General features: G+C 40.8%; 1 protein-coding gene across 1 annotated transcript in view; it reads right to left on the bottom strand.

The window, feature by feature from the left end:
* The window catches only part of LOC119917686 (gamma-aminobutyric acid receptor subunit pi), a 57,029-nt gene extending 51,085 nt beyond the window's left edge, over positions 1–5,944 (bottom strand). The window contains exon 1 of the mRNA XM_038738103.1: positions 5,743–5,944. The gene's annotated coding sequence lies outside the window, so the exon portion shown is untranslated. The remainder of the gene's footprint in view (positions 1–5,742) is intronic.
* Between the last annotated feature and the right edge of the window lie 16,999 nt (positions 5,945–22,943).

Raw genomic sequence — 22,943 nt, 5'->3', positions numbered from 1 at the left:
CAGACTCATTCGATCTGGAGTGACACCCTTTCAAACTGAAGACAAAAGCCAGATGTTAGAAGTGGCTATAGAGAGCTATCTGTTTACTACCAGTGTTTTAACCCTGATCTTCAAAATACCAAATATTTGCTTAGGCAGAGCTCCATCTAATACACAGATATCTTCACACTTCAGCCCACGTTCTGTCCTGGCATCAGTCCAAGCTCAGTGACCATCCTGAGGAAGGACACTTGTATGTGGAAGGATGGGTAACAGTCCTCCAAAGTGAAGTCTGTCTGTCAGCTTCAACTGTTGGCAATTTGATTTTAAACTGACTTGAAAAGGGCAGCAGCAAATATAAAAAGATATGTCAGGCAGAACTGAGTCACAAATTCTCTTACTTTTCGCTCCTTTGTTGCTCTTCAAGGTACTTATTCTAGGCCTACTGGCATACTACATTTTTTTCTGTCCACACTTACCAAAGGATGGCAGTGATTTTTGTATTCATCTTGTGTTTCATCAAAGCCTTGAAATATACAAAAATAAAACCTGTATGGATCTCTTGGATGAAATATGCATATAGTGTAACCAGAATTATTACAACATGAAAAGGAAAAAAATTATTCGGTATAAATATGGTGTCTAGTTAGCTAACCATCACTGGCCTGTTTACAATAGCAAATAAATGTAAACAATGCCAACATTTCTTGTAGTTAAAATTTAAAAGCTGGTAAAGACATGTTAGCACACCACATGCTGCAACAAAACTGCATTTATTAGCTGACATGTCAAGTTAAATGTGCTTCCTAGCTTCCTAGCTAGTGATACTTAAAAATACTTTTTCAGATACTTATGGCATAGCCCAACACCCAAACCATGGCTATGTCCAAAATATCTTCCTTGTCCCCTGCAATGGGAATTTCATGAGAACCATCTTTAAAACACTGCCATGTAACTAACCTCACTAGGGGCCTCCAGCCTCTTGGGTATGGGGTCAACGGAAGGTAAATGTGTGTGATGCTTTAGCATGTCCAGAGGGGTCAGGACTTTAAGTGGTTCACTGCATGTACCTTGGACATGGGTGTCTTTCTATAGATCCAGATTGAGTGTCCCTTAGGGAACACTGAAAGATACCATGTTCCTTTAATGAGATAGTACTCCGACCCTGAGACTAAGATAAAAGCTGCATGTGCTGAGACACTGCAGCTCACTCAGATGATACTCTCTGATGCGTATGTGTCCATGTGAGTTCCTTCTGCAGAAGACTGGAATAAAATTCACAGAAAGACAAGTGTTTGCTTGAGCTATTTATTTGAAAACTCAAATTGCCATCACACCCCCCATTTAATTTTATCTACATAATAAACATCAAGTAGTTTACTCTTAAATGAGTAGTAATAGTAGGGTGACCATACGTCCTCTTTTTCCCAGAACGGTCCTCTTTTTGGGACCTAAACAATGCGTCAGGCCTGGATTTCTAAATCGCACAAAATGTCCAAGATTCTTTCTACAGTCGGCATTCCATTGTATGTGTCAAAAACACATTGCTTTGACCACTACCGGCACTGTTACATTTAAATTTTTGACTTCATGTGAAGCCGAATGCATGACCTGCAAAGCTGGTATGTATATGTCAGTATTGAATAAATGTGCTAGCTAGCTAGAAACCTACATGTAGGACCTATTAAAGTACAGTTACATCCTGCTGGTTGGGCACCTCGATCTAGCTACTTAACAGGCAATCATCATTTATATGCCTCGTTTAAAGATACCATAAGTGATCATCATTAGCAGGGCTGATCCCGAATAGTCGAAGATTCGATGCTTCGATGGGCGGAGCCTGATTTGACTGTCAATCTCACAGTTGAAGCTTCGCAGTGAATCAAGGATCATGCCATTTTGCTCAACGTCTGATTTTACATAGAACTACTCATTTTCTCCCAATAAGTTAATATACAGCCTGTTACAATACACATTTCAACGTTTAATGCTGTAAATAAACTTGTAAAAAGAATAAAACTTTCAATAAATGTTTTTGAAGTGCGTGAATAAATCCAAAATTGTAACCCTAACCCTGGGTCCTCAGTGCGCATGTGTAAGCATAGTGTGTATGTGTGCAGTGGCAGTGGAGGAACACTTGCTGAAGAGCTCCAGCTTCACTGATGTTGTGCAGAGTTGTCCGCACCTTGCGGGAATTTCGGATAATTTATCACCGTTGATGAACCACATAATGAATATTTTATCGTTTTTAAATAGCCTGCTACTTGAAATAGACCTGCGAGGAACCATGATGTGCATGTAGTTGTTGGCAGCAGTAATACACTTAAAACACAAGACCGGTGAATGACAGGCGAGAGAGAGAGAGCACCTCAGTTTAGCTGGAAATTTACAGTGTAAGGTGAATGAAAAGAGACTGCAGCTCTGCAGCTTCATAAGATTAAAGCAGAGTTAGCGTGTGTAAAAGCAGTATATAAGAATACAACCTGTATGAGTTTGATAGGATTTAAGCCAGTGTGCTTCATATGTGCACAATATGAAAGTGTTCTTCTTCACACTCCAGTCCAGGACCCTTTTTTTAGATTTCTTTTAATTCCACAAGTTCATTGGAGCCAAAATAGCTCTTAAATGTTAGAGTGACGGAATACAGTAATGTAGCATTTCACTGTGTGGTAGATTAATCTCTGTTATCAAAGAATCTCAGTGACGTTGTCACTGTAGGATCTTTAATGTTCTTGCCACAGTCTAACCAACATTACTTATTATATAAAAGTGACTTCACTAGGATGTACTCCTCAGCTCACCTCCCATCAGAGACCCTCTCAGTCGCACTTGCCTTCGTGCTGTCTCTTTCTCTCCTTCAAACACACCACAGCAGCGTCTCACAGAAACAATAGGGACTCTATGGATTCCATCAAGACGGAGGCCTCTCCTCCCTTGTTTCATCTGTGGGTTTAGAGGCTTCGATTCAGGCTCTGAGTGACTACTGCTTTTCATCATCATCCAAGATAGGTCTCTGGTGTCCATCGCTCTTGCATTACTATTGGGATGAGTTAGCAGTGTTGCTGCTCACACATACTGTATGGGGAGGAAATCCACAGGCTTATAATTACAGCAGTGAAGAGATGGAAAAGCCATAAAATGGAAGCCATAATGATGAGTACAGGAATGTATTTAAAGGAATAGTCCAACATTTTGGGAAATACGCTGATTTGCTTTCTTGCTGATAGTTTGATGAGAAGATTGTTACCACATTTTTAAAACAGCTAGCCTGGCTCTGTCCAAAGTCTCACTAATTAACATACTTTAGAGTCCGAGTTTAATCATCAGGACATAAGATTAACACCTACGTTATAAAATATCAGAGTCTTTGATAAGAAGTTGAAGGTAAAGCCACTTACGGCGTGCTGCGGCTAAAGATTTCCCTGTCGAGACAACTTTTACCATCTTCAACTAAAGTTAATTCACTTATGGATTCTTCAATTATGACCCTGTGTTTTGTTCCCAACTGCAACAACAAAGTATTTTGAATTTGCTACTGCTCTGATTCATGCCTCTTTCAGGCTTTTCTTCATAGCAACAGCTTCCAAGGCTCATGGCTATTGTAGAGCCGCCCACCGTGCCAAAATGACAGACAAAACGTGATTTCTGAGAAACAAAGTTGAAATAATTAACACCAATAGCTATAACGTAAACCTACAGGGTTGTTACATTATCCAGGAGAATCCTGCGTATCGATGTAAGGTAATAATAGGCAGGATAAAACAACAGTTTGAAGGAAGCTGTGGCTTTGTACTTCCAGTTGATCTTTAGCTTTTTTAGATAGCTTTGTACTTATTGTAGAGAAGTGAGAGTGGTATCAATCCTCTCATCCAACTCTCTGCAAGAAAGTAAATAAGTATATTTATCAAAATATCAAACTATTCCTCCAAGAAATAAGGACAAATGAAGATGCAGTCATCCGCATCTGTATGTAACTGCTTGAGAGCTTCTGGTCCATCAAAACCACACCTCTGGGCTTTGGCCACATTTCACATGTAATTACATGTAATCCTTTAAAAGAAAAGCCAGAGGGAAACAAGTTGATCTAAAGACCCATCTGGACACTGTGACAGCTTGAGAATGGACAATACCAGAAGGACTTATGCCATCAGATAATATTACCTATGACACATGACATTGTGCCACTGGGTCAAGGCAAGATCCCACGATACAGAAACCAGAAAGTGACTCAACTGCTACCATGATGCACCTGCACTGCAAACAAATCAGGTGAGCCTAAAATGTTGCTTTGAATTCAATGCAAAAATATAAAAAGTACCAACAAGTAGGGTCATAAGCTCCTGACATTAGAGATGTGCTCCACATGAATCACCAGCCGCCCATTCCAGACAAAAAGTGAAGACAAGGACAATGCTGTCGTATGCCCAATGAGGTGTGCCTCCAATACTTTAATTTGTTATTTGAATTTGCAGGGATTTTTTTTAAATTCTTTTCTCTTTTCCGTCTGAGAGGGATAGAAAATACACTCCCAGCTCTGGAGTTTTGATGATAACAGAGAGACTTTCCATTATCTCTACACAACTCTTTTTATGTAAATCTCATTCCTGTTCCTTTTTGTGCCTTCTTGTGGCGGCTGTCCTGCACTGTGAGGAATAAAATCTGAAAGGCAGCTGGCAGTTTACACTCATTGAGTGAACAAAAATCTGCACCAATTAAGTAAGCCTTACAATCTGTGCTTATTCGGCTGATTACAGGCATTATCATTCCGGTAAATATAGTTTGAGAAATTAGAGGAGGACTTGGGGAAAGTCATCATATGGTTTCATGGAGCATTAGTGTGGTTTAAATTAGTTTTTATCACAGTGGAATCATAGCATTGCTGTTGACTTGACAGCTTAACTGTTTTTTATCTGATGCAGAGCTGCTGGGTAAAGATGGGCCAAAGTAAGTATCACTATTAATATTGAGAACTATCAAATACACAAGGTTAGAAAGGCATGCATTTGTCTACAGGCTGTAGTGGTTAACTTCGATAAAGTCTCCAGTAACACAGCTATACAGTAGGCTGTACATCACCCTGATGGTCTCTATTGAATAATTCCTGACCTTCTCCCCTTTGATAACTGTTGAAACCTCCCCAGCCCAATTAAAGGTTGCAGTTTGCTTTGTGAGTGTGGTGTATAATATATGTAACACCACATGAGCTTGATCACAGAGCTGGAATACTTGAATGTTCCTCCTATTACAAACACAATCTCCAAAAAATATGGCCCTGAGGAAAAAACAATCAACGATTGGGTAGCTTGCCTGGTTAAGCAGAAACATGTTAACCTCCTAACACTCATTCACGTCAACAAAGAGCATCATCTATGCACTGGTGCACCAGCCTCTTGCACAGGGAGAATTAAATGAAGGCATCAAAATTAAGGAGGGAGACGCGCGCGCGCGCGTAGAGACACACACAGGCAGTCTATGTATTTGGCTGTTAAGTAACAGCGAGATAAGCCTGAAATTGATGACTACGCACGAGCATTTTTTATAGATTTTGACATAAAACACAGATCACTTTAAAGTTTAATTCGTCAGCCGACTTTTGTGTTCACCCTGTATTATATGGCATGCTCTATTTAAAGGCGCGCTGATGAGAAAAAGCGCACGAAAACAAACGTTTCCCAAATTTGAGCCACAACAAACACGGACCAGTGTCGCCGTCATTATAAACAAAAATCAGCCAGGGTAATGAAGTTAAAATCAGAACTTTACCTTTAACTGCCGAATGCCGCGAGCATGTCATATATGTCAGCGCATCCTGGAAATAAGAGTCCGTAGCATTTGAGTTTTCCCTCCGATCGGTGCGGTTGTAACCGTGACTTCCATCCAGTTAGAGACAACACCTGCTGATCCGCGCATACATATGCTCGCGCAAACAACTGGTTGTGCTCTGTCAGCGGATTCCCATTAAGCACTATGGGATGGACGCGCCGCTGCGCAATGACGCACGCCATGGACGCGCAGCTGATTTGGAGTCTCCAAAGCTGCCCAAAATGAATTCCCAGAATATCTGCCATGATGATATCTGCTTTGCGTTACCCTGCCATTAGCCTACAGCATGAGTAAAAAAAACCCCAATATGTTGTGCCACCATTAAAACCATGAAGGACGTTTCTCTTTAATCACCCCCTTCAGAGCAGACAAAGGACATTTACTGAATATTTGTTTCAAACCCTCTAGAGCAATTCCCATCTTTCAAATGAAATAGATCACAGTGCAATAATGGGATACAGACACACAATGTATGCACTATGTTATCATTTTATCTCTATTTTGGTACTTTGAAGAAATCAAGTGACAATAATCCTGTCAGTACATGTTTCACGCTTTGCTGCAGCACTTAAAGCTATTATGGTTTCCAATCAGCTTCACCGGGAGAAAAATAGGTTGCTCTAAATATTCAGGAAATGAGGCTCAGGAGCTACAAGTCAGGATGGAGGATCTTGTGCCAAGGAGTTGGCCACTGCTGGAGCTTGTCATCATTAGCCTTACTTCTTTGCCTCTGTGTGGGTGTACTGAGAATACTTACATCCTAACCAACCCAAGGGCAGTGAGGCGGGCAGTCAGTCAGGCAGAAGCTAACCAGATTTTAGTGCACATGTGTGCCATAAGTGTTAGAGCTCAGTCACTGCATTGTAGGGCGGAGGACAGCCACAGTGGTTATCGAGAAACCACCAACCAATGGGTTAAAGCCCCCTTTGTTGGCAAACAGCCATTCGGCTGAAGCATCCTTAAGCAAAAGGAAAGGAAAGTGAGAGATAAACGAGAGGTTCCCTATAGGGAACATTAAAACATTAGCAGATTATTGGAATGGAGTATTTTAAAGAGGCAGAGATTCTCTGATAAATGAAAATTTCAATAAATAAAATCGAATGCAAGTGTCTTGGGAATCAGTTAAGTCTTGAAAAAGAATCTCGAAAAAGAGAGTTTGGCAGTCTTTGTTTGAAGAACTTTTAGCAACTTCATTCACACTTCAAAAATCTAAAGGTCAATGTTGTGTAAATTGCTGGCTTTGTTTGATGGACCAATACTTTTCATTCTGTCTGTCAGCTGGTATTTTCTGTCAATATTTTGACTTAATAATAAATACAAGAATGCAAGAATGTATCTTTTCTACAAACACTGGCATGGAAGAAACTGCATTAAAAGATATTGGAATAAGTTTATTGAATAGGATAAACCCCTTGAGGTGAACCGTCTCGAAACATGAACAGTTTAACTCAAAATAAGAAGAGAAACAATTTTTAAAAATGTGAAATGATGTTAAAGATGGGTATATTATTATTATTATTATTATTATTATATATTGTTAGATATATGGATAGACTTTTGACCATGATGTTTGTTTCTTATATTAAAGTGGTCACATTGTGCTTATTTAGGGGTTGTACTAGAACAGGTTTACATGGATTTTCAAAAAAACACTATATTTTTATATGAGATCATACTACACAGTGCTGCAGCTCCTCTTTTCACCCTGTGTGTTGAATGCTCCGATTTAGCTACAGAGTGAGGCATCTTACTTAAATCTTTGTTGGGAGTTGCAAATGCGCAGTACCTAGTTAAAGACTACTAGCCAATCAGAAGCAGATTGGACAGGTCATGAAAAGCCGGTAAACACAGCTTTGCTACAGCTGTATATGTTCCCCTTACCAGCTTAGCAACCTAGCTGGAGCAAGACTTTCAGAGTGGTGAGTTATTAATTTGTAACTGCACTGTCTCTACATGACAGTAACAACTTTATGTCCATTGACTGCCTGGAGGGTAGCTAATGTTTGGAAGGGAGAGGTAGCAGGTGGACATCTTGCCCCTTTGTGCTGCAGCTCAGTGTGTTATTCCATCTGTGTTTTTGAGGGCGTGCCCCACTAGGTGCTAGGCGAGCATTATGATGCGTGTTTTCTTGTGATGTCACAAGAAAGTGTAAGTAAAGACTACAAACGAGCTGTTTTCAGGCAGTTCAGAGCAGAGCTTTCTGTGGGAGATGGGAACTCCCTTTGGGCTGGACTTTGGGCTTTTTACTTTGCAAACCTGTTACATGAACAAAAAAAGAGACTCAATAAAGGAGAGGGAAAAGCCAAAAAGCATCATATGACCTCTTTAAGATAATACCTTATTTTACTTGGAAATGATCACTTAACATTGCACTTTAATGTGCACATTTACCCCCTACAGGTATTTGCTATCTCCTAAGTGGATCCTAACCTATGGTTGGATAGGATACATCTCAGTTGTTCAGAAATTGAGTGACAGAACAGAAATCTTGAAACAATCTTTTAAGAAGTCATAAGCCAAAATTTTAGGAACCAGTGTCTCAGGATAATTACAACATATTTCTATCTGAGGGAGCTAAAAATGCAGGTGATAAAATATTCACTTTTACAGACACGCTGTATGTTGCAGAACAAAAGAAAATAAAGGATGAACTGCCTATTTATTCATCCAACCCGCCAATCCACAAACATATAAAATTGACATCCAATTTACCAGACAAATTCCTTATTTTGTGCTGTCTATGCAGTATTTTTCACACTGTGAAAAACACAGACATAAGTGCTAGCTGCCGTTTCAAACTGTCCTTGTAGTGTGTTACAGGTTTATATCTTCTGAATATCTGGGCGGAGGCCTAAGTTGCTAGACCAAACCTAGTGGGTGCTTCCCTTTTTGGAGTTAATAATTCATTAAATAAGCATATTACTTTACATTACATTATTATATGTTATCTGGAGGAAAAGTCCTCATACTTTTAATTATGTCTTTCTCATGTACATTGCCATACTGTATTTGTCTGTTGTTTTCCTCTATTTTTATCCCATTAATGTGCTGATCACATACGTAGCTTAGCTGTAACTTTTAAAACTGTCAAATTGGATGAAACACTTTCCACCAGTGATGTTTGAAGCTTCTGATGTCATCAGATTAATAATATTCTTCCTTTGAAGCAATGTATTGAAACAGTGTGCACGCTACTAGCCTAAGCATTACAAGTGCAGATTCACACACCTACAATACCAACTGCCCGCAGTTCACTGGTTGATCCTGCTTAATCACTTTCTGTGGAGAGCAGCTGAGGTTTACGCCTTCTGAAAAACTTATTTCCATAGTCCATAAGGTGGTTAGCTAGCTAGCAAGCTTGCCCACTTTGATGACATGAGTTAATGAAACAGACACACATAAGACAACAAATCTCTATGACAATGTTAAGGCGGACCTGTATGCTAGATGCCAATATTTCCCCAGTAATAGAACAAAGTTGAGGATATTTTAAAAACCTAAAACATTCGCCCCACCCCCCGTCCCCACCCCCTGCTCTGTCTGTGCTGAATATCCTTGAAATTCCAACAGGGACCCTCCCCCTGTAATTCTTTATATATGTGAGAGCAAGGGACAGATGAGAAGATGAGGCTGCCAACTTGAAGGCCGTCCAGCTCTCAACATTCTCCTCCAACAACACGCCCGCTTGTGATAAATCTCCCCTTTATTTCCATGTCACATTTGAATCCTGCTGGGGTTATTTCACTACGTCCACCTGAGCCCTCTTTCATCTGCTGCTGCTGCTTTCATTGAACCATTTCACCCAGGGTTATATGGCCATGTGCATGTTTTAACCCTGATTTATGTGTTCTTCAAGTTCCATCACTTAGGAGTCACCAGAAGAGACCAGATTAAACGTGCACCCTGAAACCAACGATGTCATGCATTTGTCCAGTGATCTCTTGAGCTCTCAAGGGGTCAAGTGTGTGATTCATTATTCCTATTCAGTGAGTTACTAGCTACTGCATATTTAGATCTGATAAAGATATTAATATTTTCCCAAATGTAGCAGTGATTTAAGTCTTCGCCAGTGAGAGTGTTTCAGCTGCCACTCAAGCATTGCGGAGTGTCTCTTGTCCAACCATTGAACATTTGACCAGTGCCAGTAGAGCCTGCTGGGATATCAGCATGGCCATGCATTATGCAAGATTTCAACAACTACAATCTTTATGTATAAACAATTCATCTATTTAAAAATGAGTTTTGAATCAGTTGCAAGGTGTCCTTGCCCTCCCCGTCTGGATGATGGATTTCGTTGCAAAGCCTCAGAAATTGCTCATCTAGAATTTATTGCACAAGCACAAGAGTATGGGCTTGGCAGTGCTAGTTCCATGGCGTCAAACATGGTATTCATGCCCTTGACCTGAAAAGGGGATCTATATCAGGATAACAATTGTTGTGCCGTTAAAGAATCATTATTTCTAAAATTTCGAAAATTTGCTCGCCAAAAACATATCTTGACCGTTTAGTTGGAATGATTCAGAACCAGGAAATGATTCTCTTATCACTCCAATGTGAGCAGCAGGGTGTGCAATATTAGATAAGTAAAATAGACATTTTAAAATAAATCAAATCAAATTCAGAAAAATATATATAGGAAACAATTACATAATTGAAGAGATTATAAAATTCAACTCATTGTATTTCATAGGCGCACTGTCACTTTTCTTTACAGTAATGTTGTCACCACCAACTCACCTTTTAGCCAATAAACACAACTGCAGATGGATGGTTGACTCAGAATTAATTTGCCGTTGTTGTTGCTCGAGCTAACAGGAGCTAATTCGTTAGATCTGGTAGCATTTGTTGACCTTGCTTGCTTTGTTAAAGCAACATTATGTAGTAATTTAATCTTAAAATAATAGCTTGATGGTTTGATTAATAGGGAGTGGCCTTTTTGTCATTGCCACTGCGGGCCTGGAGCGCCTGGTATTACACTATGTAGCATTGGAATCCCAGGCAGGAAATCTATAGCGAGAATGGCATAATGCTTTATGGCACCATTTCACACACCAACAAGACTCTTCAGCAACAGTGCTGGGCAATTTACTTCCAAAGATTAATAGTTACTGTCATTTGAGAGTAATATATTTATATTACAATATTACTGTCTTGTCTGAATTATAAAAGTGACATTATGAAATAAATGACCTGAAGACATAGGTTTGGGTGTGAGTTTCAGTTAAATGTATTTCTGCCTGCTCTTACCTTCCCTGCCCTAGGGAGGAGCTGTTCTGTGTTGGTCTATGTTGCAGGTGGAGGACAGCCGGCGGATTGGGCATGGATCTGGCCATGGACCTCGTGGCGTGGAGCACCCTCTCTTGCAGTTTTTACCCATGTGCTGGGAGATAAAAAGTGTAACTTTGGAAAACAGTAGGGGAGAGTTTTCTTTTTGTATTCTTTTGTTGTTAGGGCTAGTTAGTTGGGTTGGGTAAAAGGTGGTTTTGTTTGTTATTTTGGCCTAGCTCTCCCTAATGACTTTGTTTTCTATACCAGCAGTAAATAAATCCATTTTATAACCAGACAGAATATTCTGTGGTACTTTGAGGATTTTGGGGAGTGGGGAAAAGAGAGGAGACACCATGTTGCGCTCAGGTTTCCCCTAGGGGCCGGGCGTAACATAATTTACGTGACATTATGAAATAAAAAATAATTTGGATATATGATCATCATAAAACTGACAATATTATTTCATAATAACAACTTTAATTAAAGCTGCAAGCAGTGTTGAACGGGCCCTCGCCCCGTTGTGTGCCTCAGGTGGAGTGACAGCTGGGGTCTCTACACGGCAGGCCTGCTGACACGGCTCTGAAGTTAACAGTGTGGAAAATATTTGACAATATGTGGTCGAGGTATCAGTTACTTATTCAATTCAAAATGGATGACTTGAAATGGAAATAGCTGTAGACTACAGGAGCAGGACAAACATCCATGCCCCAGTTCAAATCTCTGATCAAATCCATAACCCGGAAAGACTGCTTCACTTTCCTCAACACCTACATCGGTAAAACTCTGAAATGGAATATCAACAGCAATCACACCACCAAAAAGGCTCAGTAAAGACTGTTCTTCCTTGAGGAAGCTCAGACATTCTCACCAAGAACAGACTGAAACAGACCTCCAACGTGATCGGTTGTGACCTCCCTCCAGTCAACTCACTGTACATAAAGTGCATCTGCAATTAAACTAAATTGGAAGGTGCTATGCCAAACCAAACCAACTCGCTTGAAAAATATCCTTATTCATACAGGACCCAGAACACTTAAAACTCCCACTAGACCCCCCAAAAGATCCCCTATGGAACTGAATGCACTTAAAGCTCTGGACTGAACTGGATTTGCTTGCACTGGTACATCAATCATTAAAAAAAAAATTACACTTTCAAGTGTTATGTTCATCCATCCATCCATCCATCCATCGGTTGGGTTTAGGGTGTAGCTTAATACGGCTTATTTTAAGTTTAGAGATGATACATCTGCCTTAAGCTTCCTTAGAACCTCATAAAAGCAGCTTCCTGTTTCATAATGAATAATTCCTTGCTATGGCAATTGCATTTGAAGAAAACTCACAAGCTTCACAGCACAATAAACAACAACAATAAAGTATGCCTTCTAAAACACAACATCATCAAGGACTTAAAGCTTTCCTGCAGAACTTTGAGATGTATTTGGTCAACCTGCTTTGAGGAACACATTGAAGTTTAACACTGGTGCCAAGAATTTGTCAATTCAGTAGGTGCCGCTATGACTATGACTGGATATTGGCATGTAAATGTCTTCAGGGCGGAACTCTTATCACACATTTGAAGTGTGGGACAGATTTGACCATGTCTAGTCCATTTACATGCTACTTCCTTTTTCATAGCGAAACATCATAATTCATCACCACGCCATGGCCATGCTGTTTAAGCAATCAAAAACTGCTTCGCAATTTAACATCGCAAGGCTCTTAAGATTGCGCTGCCCACATTTGAAGTTGATCGGGTTAAAGCTCTACGAGGAGTTTGGTAAAGTATGGAGAGTGTAAATAAGGTACAATTTCATAAATAATTCAAAATGGCTGACATCCTGGCTCCAAGAGACTTATTTTCAAGTATAGAGATGATACATCCGTCTCTCACATTTCGTAGAGCTAGGTAAAACGTACGGCAGGGACTGCTTTGTTAAAAGTTTGTAGGGGGCGCTATTGAGCCAGTTTTCCACAACCACACCCCCAAACCATATCAACAAAATACACCCCCTTTGACGTGTGCCAAGTTTTGTGATTTTTCAAGCATCCTTAGCCCTTCAATAAACATCTTTCTGTTCATGGTGAGTAATGTGTCGCCACGGCAACCGTGTTCGAAGAAAATGCACAGGCCCCACAATACAACATCAATGCCAAAAATTGAGATGGATCCGATCAACCTACTAGGAGGAGTACATCAAAGTAAAAAACATTCCATATCTTGTTGCCAGTAGGTGGCGCTATGACTATGAGGGAATTTTTGCATGTGAATGTCTTCAGGATGGGACTCTGATCAAACCTGTGAAGTTTTGGACAGATATGAGCATGTACAGTCCATTTACATGCAACTTCCTTTCCCGTGGCGAAGCATCAAAAAAATGCCACGCCAAAGACACCCTGTTTGATATGAAGCCTGTAATTTGCAAAAAAAATCATATTCAATCCAAAATGGCTGACTTGTTGGGTCTGGGTCATACTGACTTTTTTTAGGTCTAGAAATGATAAATCTACTTTCATACCTCTAGGTGAAACGCACCGCTGGTGAAATTATACATGGGTGTGCTATAGAGTCCCCTAGCCACGTCTGAGCCCAATCACTGCAGAACATTGCAATTTTCACCAGACCCAACGTGTGTGCAAATTTTCAAGAGGTTTTGAGTATCCTAAGACCATGACAAATGTGTTTCAGTAGGAGAATAATAATAATTTGAGCAAAAACAATAGGTTCCTTGCACTTCGTGCTAGGACACCATTGGTAATTAATTTCTTTAATAATATCAAAAATGATTCTTTGTTACATAGGCCTATATTTAAAACAATGTATTTTTGTGATTATTTACTTATTTATTAAATGTAGCTGTGGTAATTTACAGGGCCAAGGCCAGAAGGGTGGCACAGGCCCCCTGGAATCTGATTGGCTACCACAAGATAAAGTGAAACCTCTGGATAAAGTGACTGGTAACCTTTTTTGGAATTTCAATCAAGCTTCTTTGGAGTTAAAGATAATACAGGTTTTTATTGTTATTAGAACATATTCTAAAATTCAAAGTAATTTATTTGGCATTCATATATTACAGTCAATAAACAATGTAACTATTGATCATGTGTATTTTAATATTGCCAAGAACCAGAGCGTTAAGCTTTTTTTAAAACTGTGCCCAGAAGTGTATAATGTGCGCAATGTTTAGCCTATTTAGAGGTGTTGCAATATTGATGATCTTTAATGGAGGAAGACCACACTTTCTCTCATTTAGCTGTTAGTCGCACTCCATTAAACTTTAATTATGTCTAATTCATTATATGCCCACTGCAAGGCTTGTACCATGGAGACAAGACAAAGGAATTTTGAGTATGATAATTCATTCAAGATGTTCTTTATGCAACCACTCTTTCTGTAAATGCAATAAGCGATGCCTCTAGAAGCAGACTGGTAGAATATTTCACCTTTATAAAACACCGTATACATTTTAGCATTTGAGGTTTTTCATCCTCATTACGTAGTGGCTTTTTGAAAACTTGGAAACCTCATGATATCAAAGCAGCGTTAAGTCTGGCTTCACAAGACCTACTGTGCACCCTCATTAGACAGATGTTTCTGCCAGAGGGGACTGTGGTATCTGGGGTAAACTGTTAGTGGCGTCCCTGCTTTCCTTTCACAGGAACAGATGTCAGAGGGAGCTAGACTGCCTTGTCATTCCACGTGAGTTTTCCATCCTTTCATACTGTGTGTTGATATTTAAATTGTTTTTGTGTCGAGTTTTTCCTGACACTGGTGCTGCGTGACTGCAGTAACCCTGCATACAAGGCAGAATCATGTGTCACAAAGCTATACAGGGTTGATGAATAAATCAAAACATGCATGTTGCAATGGTGTCATTAGCTGAGAAAGTAATTATGAAGTAAAAAAAATGGTGTCACTTTCCGGCTAAATAATGTTACCATATGCATGTCATTTATTTTGCATAGCTGGTAGGGATCTTAGGTCATTAAAATATAAGAGTTTTAGTAGTTTTTTCTAAGAGAGGAATTTTAAACAGGAAGATTTATTTTTGTAAAAGTTACTCAAAGACACTAGCAACAATTCAACCAACCAATTCAAGCGTTGGTGGAGCAGGTAGAAACACACCTGGTATAATTGGTTCCCATGACACATACTATTTTCTTCCCCTTCTCCCTTACTGTGACTTCCTTTATCTCTCACTCCTCTCTGTAAATGTTTTTCCTATTTGATCCATCGCTCATTGAACTGCGCTCCCTATCTTTGTCTTTCTCTCTGTTGCGCTCTGCTTTTGTTTTATGCCCAGAAAAAGCTTGGTATTGCCTATTGGGGAGAAATAGAATCCAGACTGGCAAGCTTCAAAAATAAGGATTTACTGCTAATAGACTCATCTAGGTGGAGAAAAGAAAAACTTTATTTTATCTTTCAAAAGTAACATCTTCCTGTCAAAATAGCCTAGAGCTTACATCACCTGTCAGTCTTGTTGATTTGATAGAGTGGATTTTATCCTCAAACCAAAACTGCCACAAATATAAAATCCATCATTCATCAAGTCATTATCAGTACTATAGACTGACAAAACAATATTTAACCTTGCAGAGACTGGTTTAAACAGCACACTATAAAAAGATGAACAAACATTACACCTACAATGGAATCATGCTAATGCTATTGTTCTAAAATGTTTTCTGTGAGTCATCCAAGTTCACTTGAGACCATCCCACATTGAGTAGTCACACCTTAAGTTTCACTATTGTTTAAACATTTGCTTCACCAAAGGCTTCTAAGTCACAAATGACCCAGGGCTTGCAATGTAGTGTGACAGTTAGTGACTTGCTGTCCCTCCAAGTTAGAGATTTTGTCACTTTGGACATGTCAGAGCAAATTCAATTCCAACTGATGCAATTCTATTTGAGGATTATGGTATTTTCTGGGCTTTTCTTCTGTGGTGTTCACACTGTTTAGGTAGCATTGAAAATGGCTAAACACGATCTGCAGTGCTGGCTGTGCATGTTTCTTTCCTGCAGCCTGTTCACCTTATCCAGCTTCACCTGTGTTTTCTTGAAAGATGTGAATTTTCGGATGCCAAAGTTCTGTAGGCTTCCCTGAAAGAATCATTTATCCACCTTTTTGCCAAGAGTTAGATGAGTAGAGTAGTACCACTTTAATGTCTGCGTGTTAAGTTAAATATGGAGCTAGAGCCATGAGGCGATTAACATAGTTTAGCATAAATACTGGAGGCAGGGGGTAACTTGCTGAAACTATTTCTAAGCAGCCAGGTGCAGTCATTACCTGGAGTCTTGTTGTCACCATGAGGTTGCCAGACAATCAGGGGACATGCTCCACGTTCTGGGCAGTGTAATGAAAAGTTGTTCGTCAGGTAGTAGTTCAACAAATTACTCCCCCTAAAAACAACTGTTTTTACATTTCTGCTCCCGGACAGATTGAACAAATGATACATTGCGTTAAGTGAGCTTTAGAGGTGTTGACAGCCATTTTTTAAAAACTTTGGATAGAGCCCGGCTAACTCTTTCCCTTTGCTTCTGGTCTTTAGGCTAACTGCCTCCTAGCTTGAACTCTATACTTGAAGTGGCAATCTCGAAGGTTTTCATTGAAATAAATGTCTGGTAAGTCACTATCAATCAGAGAATGAGGTTTAACACAATGGTCCCATTGTGTCCCATGGCCCATTTTGCATTTATTTGCAGCATTGCAAACTGGATGTCGGTGGCAACATTCCCGGGAAAAATGCAGTATTTAGTTACTGCTAATGCAAACCCAACATTTCCTGCTGCTGCAGTTTCACATTTAAAACATTTAACGGGAGAAACACAAATTGACATTTATTAAGAAGTAGCCACAAGTAATGTAATGTGTTTTTCAGTGAGCTTGAGAAAAATCAGTTCCTCCTGGTTTTCACAGGCCTTTTTTGTGACAGTTGCGGCCTAAATTGCCTGATTTTTTTCAACAGGTATAGTTGCCTTGTTATTTATGCTTTTGAAAAAATTAATTATTATTTCACCTTTGATTGCTGCGTTGTTGTTGTTGTTGGCTTGACTGTTTTTCTTTTGTGTTTGTTGCTGTTGTTCCCCCCCTTTTTCTCTCCCCCAGCAATTGGTGTATTTTCTCTGTTGTTTCCTATTGTCACCCCACCCCCTCCCCATTCTCTTGAAGGTGCTGTTCTTTCCCTGACTAAATTAAAACCTCCTTTGTTAAAACAAAATCTGTCTGTGACAACATGGTATCCAGCTCCTCATACTGCATACTACCCTGTACTGCTGACCAGGTGAGAAGACAGTTGAGGAGACTCCACTCCAACAAGGCTGCAGGCCCTGACGGTGTCCGTCCCGGGGTGCTCAAAGCCTGTGCCTCCCAGCTATGTGGAGTCCTTCACCGTGTCTTCAACCTGAGCCTGAGTCTTTGTAGGGTCCCGGTGCTGTGGAAGACATCTTGTCTCGTTCCTGTGCCAAAGACGCCAAGTCCCAGTGGCTGCAAGGACTACAGAACTGTGGCACTGACCTCCCACATCATGAAGACCCTGGAGAGACTGGTTCTGGATCAGCTGTGGCCCATGGTCAGACCTATCCTGGACCCACTCCAGTTCGCCTACCAGCCCCGACTGGGAGTTGAGGACGCCATCATCTTCCTGCTCCACCGCATCTACGCCCACCTGGACAAGCCGGCGAGCACTGTGAGGGTCTTGTTTTTTGACTTCTCCAGTGCTTTCAACACCATCCTGCCGGCCCTGCTGGGTGAGAAGCTGACAGCGATGCAGGTGGATGCCCCCCTCGTGTCCTGGATTGTTGACTACCTGACTGGCAGACCACAGTATGTGCCCCTGCAACACTGTGTGTCAGACAGCGTGGTCAGCAACACTGGGGCCCCGCAGGGGACGGTCCTCTCTCCCTTCCTCTTCACCATCTACACCACAGACTTCAACTACCACACAGATTCCTGTCACCTTCAGAAGTTTTCTGATGACTCTGCTGTGGTTGGATGTATCAGCAGGGTGACGAGGCTGAGTACAGAGCTGTGGTGGGGGACTTTGTCACATGGTGCGAGCAGAACCAACAGCTCAACGTGACAAAGACTAAGGAGCTGGTTGTGGATCTAAGGAGAGCCAAAGCTCCAGTGACCCCTGTTTCCATCCAGGGGGTCAGTGTGGACATTGTGGAGGATTACAAATACCTGTGAGTGCACATGGACAATAAACTGGACTGGGCCAAGAACACTCAAGCCCTCTACAGGAAGGGCCAAAGCCGTCTCTATTTTCTGAGGAGGCTGAGGTCCTTCAACATCTGCAGGATGATGCTGAGGATGTTTTAGAGTCTGTGGTGGCCAGTGCTATCTTGTTTGCTGTTGCATGCTGGGGCAGCAGGCTGAGGTTAGCGGACCCTAACAGACTCAACAAACTGATCCGCAAGGCCAGTGACGTTGTGGGGGTGGAGCTGGACTCTCTGTCGGTGGTGTCAGAGAGGAGGATGCTGTCCAAACTACATGTCATCTTGGACGATGTCTCCCACCCACTCCATGACTTGCTGCTCAAACACAGGAGCACTTTCAGTGCAAGACTCATTCCCCCAAAATGCACCACAGAGCACCACAGGAAGTCATTCCTGCCTGTGGCCATCAAACTTTATAACTCCTTCCTTTAAGTGTCTGACACTTAGTCAGTTATTAAACTAGACCTCATTATCTATTTTCTGTTCACATGTCCTTTTTGGTTCACCATAATAATTCTTAATAATGTAAATATTGTACATACCCACACTCCTTTATATTTGTGTTTATATTTTATATTTATACTCTTATATTTATATACTCTTTATCTATCTACCTAGTCTGTGCTATGTTTAGGGTTTAGTCCCATTTATTTCTTGTCTTGTGTTCAGTCTGCTTGTTTCCTGTTCTGTTTAGGTTAGTCTTGGGCCTTTCTCATTTCTCAAATTTCTGCCTCCTCGACTCCTTGATCCTCGGGCCTGTGACCCAGAAATCTATCTCAGCGTGCTATCTTGAAGGACATCTCAATTCCTAAAATGCACTTGGAGGAGCGAGGAGCGAGGAGCAAGGAGCAAGGATCGTCTTTTCAGCTGCAGTGACATTTGAAAGAGGCGTGATATGCAGCTGGACCAACCCATGGCCAGAGCAGGATTCTGCAGTGTTTGTTGTATTCATGAGTTGTATTAGTTAAGCCTATTCAAAATAATCAAATGAGCAATCGTATTTTCTGCCCTTCACCCTTTGTGTAGCGCCTCATGTTCTAACCGCATTCCTTAATGTCATTTCACTTTGATATCACTGATGTTGTTATTGTTGAATGTGATGTGTGGATGGGTAACAGGATTGTAAAAATGAACACTGAATAGCGGCAGGATAAAGCGCCTCTCCAGAGAAGCTGTGCGGGTTTACGCATGAGCAACAGCGACAAAAATTAATATTTAAATCACAAGAAGCGTTGACAGGATTGGTCAAGATCGAATGTTAATTCATGTTCTGTGGTTTTCTACACATCCAAAGGGTCTCACACAGCCCAGGTTCATACAGAGAAACTGTAAAGCAGCCGGCCTCCTGATCAATCTTGCACTCCATCAGAGCGTCTAAACATGGATTATAGAAGATGAAAGTTTAATTCTGTTTCATCTGTTTTCTCTGTCTGTCTTGTCAAGTTTATTACAGCATGTTTTTTTGTTCTGTCCCACGATATTTGCTGTGATATTACTGCACGGATGTAAACTTTTAAATTACTGACATCATGCTCTCTAATCATCAAAGTAAATAGTTAAAGATAACACTCATCGTACATCAATATAACACAAAAGAAAGAAATCGCCTGGAATGCTACAGAGACCGGTGGAGGTGTGGTAAAATGCCCATGCAGATGTGGTATCTAAATCTGATAAAATAATCAGCTGCTGGGGGTGGGTGGATGATTTAGCCAATGCGTATAGGCCTATATGAGTTTTGTTAAGCCGATCTGCTCATCACACTAATTCAGTTGCTATAATCGTGACAAAACAGAGCAAACAGTTGCTGAAGTCAAATTATTAGGCTGTAATATCAACCAGACCATTCAGACCTGATCTGCTGTGTTTCATGTTTTAATAATAGTGTCCATGTAGTCTGCACATGTCATTCCAACAGTAGAGTCCTGTAATGACAGCTGTAATTGGGGCTATATGAGATAAATGTTACTGTGTCATTTTGTAAAGGGACTGACGATGACACACTCATCTCATCATGCTGAGGGCTGAAATGATCTCCTGTTTTCAGGCAAAAGGCACACCGCAAAAAACGTAGTACTGTGCAGCCTAGTGAATGATTAAGCTGCCTTAATCTGTGACTGTTTTCAACAGAAATGTTTATTGGAACCTTGAGATGTTTCTGTGTTATTATGTTGACAGACATGATCTGAATCTAAATTATCTGTAGCCTTTAGTTACAAAAAGCTGGTCTGCTGCTCAGACAGAGATCACAGCTCTAATAGTGGACAGATGATGCAGCTGTAACAACAGGTCATATTTAACTGTCGCTTTATTAAAACGACAGCTCCGAGGAAAGGATATCTCATTTCGTTAAATACCTGTTTCCTCGACTCCTCTCTCCTCACGTCTCCTCCTCAACTCCTCGAGCTTGCATCTCGGGTGGGAGGGACTAAGATACACCGCGAGGAGTCAAGGATCGAGGAGGCAGAAATTTGGGAAATGAGAAAGGCCTTGTCTGGTGTTCATGCCCTGCGTACTGTCTGTCTGATTGTCCATCTGTGTCAGCTGTGCTTCATTCTGCCTGTGTGTGTGTGTGTGTGTGTATGTATGTACTCCCAGTCTTGATTGACTCATGTGCTCCACCTGAGTATAAATGTTAGTTCATGTCAGTTCTGTTCAGTCTCTGCCATGTCCTCATCATATGTCGAGTCTCCTGTATTCCTGTTTTCTTCTGTGGATTTTTAGAGTTACTTCCTGTTGTGGAATTATGTTTCACACTGCATAAACTCTGCTCTATTGGACTTACTTTGATCAATAAATGTCACAAACTGCATCATGCTCTCCGGTGTCTTGCATTTGGGTCCTGCCTCTGCACTCAGCAGATTGTGAAATGAAGGAAACCAGAACTGTGAACAAATACTTCGAGCTGGCTCGGAGTGTTCTGGGATCTTGAAAGACTGTATATGTCTACATTGAGGAGAATTATAAAGCCCAGCTTGTTGTCAACTCAGGGAACTTGTCCAGCCTCTACCTCTTACACCAGGATGCAGGCCTGAGCACTACATTCCAATAGTTGCTGGAAGCAAGTACATTAATGCCTGAATTGAAGGAAATAATCTCAGTGTTTTTTGCTTTTCTGAAGGAAGTGCGGGTGCAGTATCAAATGCCTTTACCTGCATCAATGGAAATATTGCGCAAACTGGAGCTGCTTTGCCCGAATTCTGTTATGTCCACCATTGATAGGCCAGGAGTTAAAGACTTACCCACTGAATTTTTCTCATGTCCAGTTGACACCTTAGAGTGCCAGTGGAGAAACATCCGCAGGCTTCTCAAGTCATCAGGCCACTGACACATTTTGTCTGGAAGTTGAAGCACTCAAAGATGCTGGAGGAAACCAGTGTTTTCAATATTTAGGACTGCCCACTCCTGTTTTCTTTTTCTTTGTTTTTAGATTTTTAGTGAACACGATTTACACGTGAGAAATGAGTAGGTAATTGAGTGAAAAGATAAAGAGAGTAAGATTGAACAGAGTGAAGGAAGTGGTCTTATATCTCATGCCTGAGTGATTTGCAGGACCCTCTGCCCACCTGTAAAAGCGCAAGTGGGTCCAGAATATGACTGGAGGGTTTTGGGGGTTGATAAGTTGAGTTTGCAGCGCGTAGCCTCAGACATAACCAAACTCAGGCCCTGTCTACACGAACACGGGTAGAAATGCAGTATCAGGTCACTGAAACCAAACATTTTTGAAAACCCCTGCCAGGGTGAGGATTTTCAGAAACACCGGTTGCAGTGCTGTCGTATGGACAGTAAAACCGGGATTTTTGCCTTGCAACATTACAGTGTACGCCGTTATCCGCTGTGTTTGATGTCAGATTGTGCGCCTCTGCCTGCTTTGTTTACAGTTTTATTAGGCTCTGATTGGCCAACATGGCTTCACGGTTAGGGCCATATCGCCGCCAGGTGGTTTGGCATGCTCTTGACAGCGCTTGATAATGTGTGTTTGCGTTTTCATGTGGACAGAGATTTTTTTTTTAAACGAAGGAGGAAAAACTCCGGTTATAACAATACCCGTGTCTGTGTGGACTAGGCCTCAGTGGACCCAAATATTGCTATGGACCCGAGTACAGACTAGGTAGAGAGAATAGATACTTCTCTGTTTATTCTCTTTTCAAAGACAAAAAAATTATTGTAACTCAATTATTTGCTCAACTCAGCCTGTTTTTATTTTATATTTTACTTTTAACCCTGATTGTACACTGTACTGTAACTTTTACTGTCCTGTTTTACCCTGCTTTTAATCCTGTTTTAATAAACTTGCCTTGCCTATTAGGGTGTAGCTTTGACATATTACCTTTATAGTACACATGAAACATTGCCGCTGGAGTGATCCATTCTTGAGTCTTTTCACCACAGTATATACAAAATACCCTATATGATATCCTCAAGCTTATTCTGCTCACAGGAAAATCAAATAGTTTAGTAAAACAATATTGGCAAGTGCACTCCCAATGTGCTTTTTTTGTTTGACAAATAGACCAATTAAACACTATGATATACTGAGGCAAATTTACTGTTGGTCTACATAGGATATGTTTTGTTTCCATGGTAACATCCTGAATATGCTCTGGGTTGATGTCTGCAGGGAAATTAATGAAAAGCGTATGAACAGGCTTTAA

This window comes from Micropterus salmoides, unplaced genomic scaffold, assembly GCF_014851395.1.
Source record: "Micropterus salmoides isolate LMB-PRFRI ecotype aquatic unplaced genomic scaffold, ASM1485139v1 Ms_hic_scaffold_22, whole genome shotgun sequence".
In the NCBI taxonomy this organism is placed as follows: Eukaryota; Metazoa; Chordata; class Actinopteri; order Centrarchiformes; family Centrarchidae; genus Micropterus; species Micropterus salmoides.
This window is presented reverse-complemented; position numbering and strand designations above follow the sequence as displayed.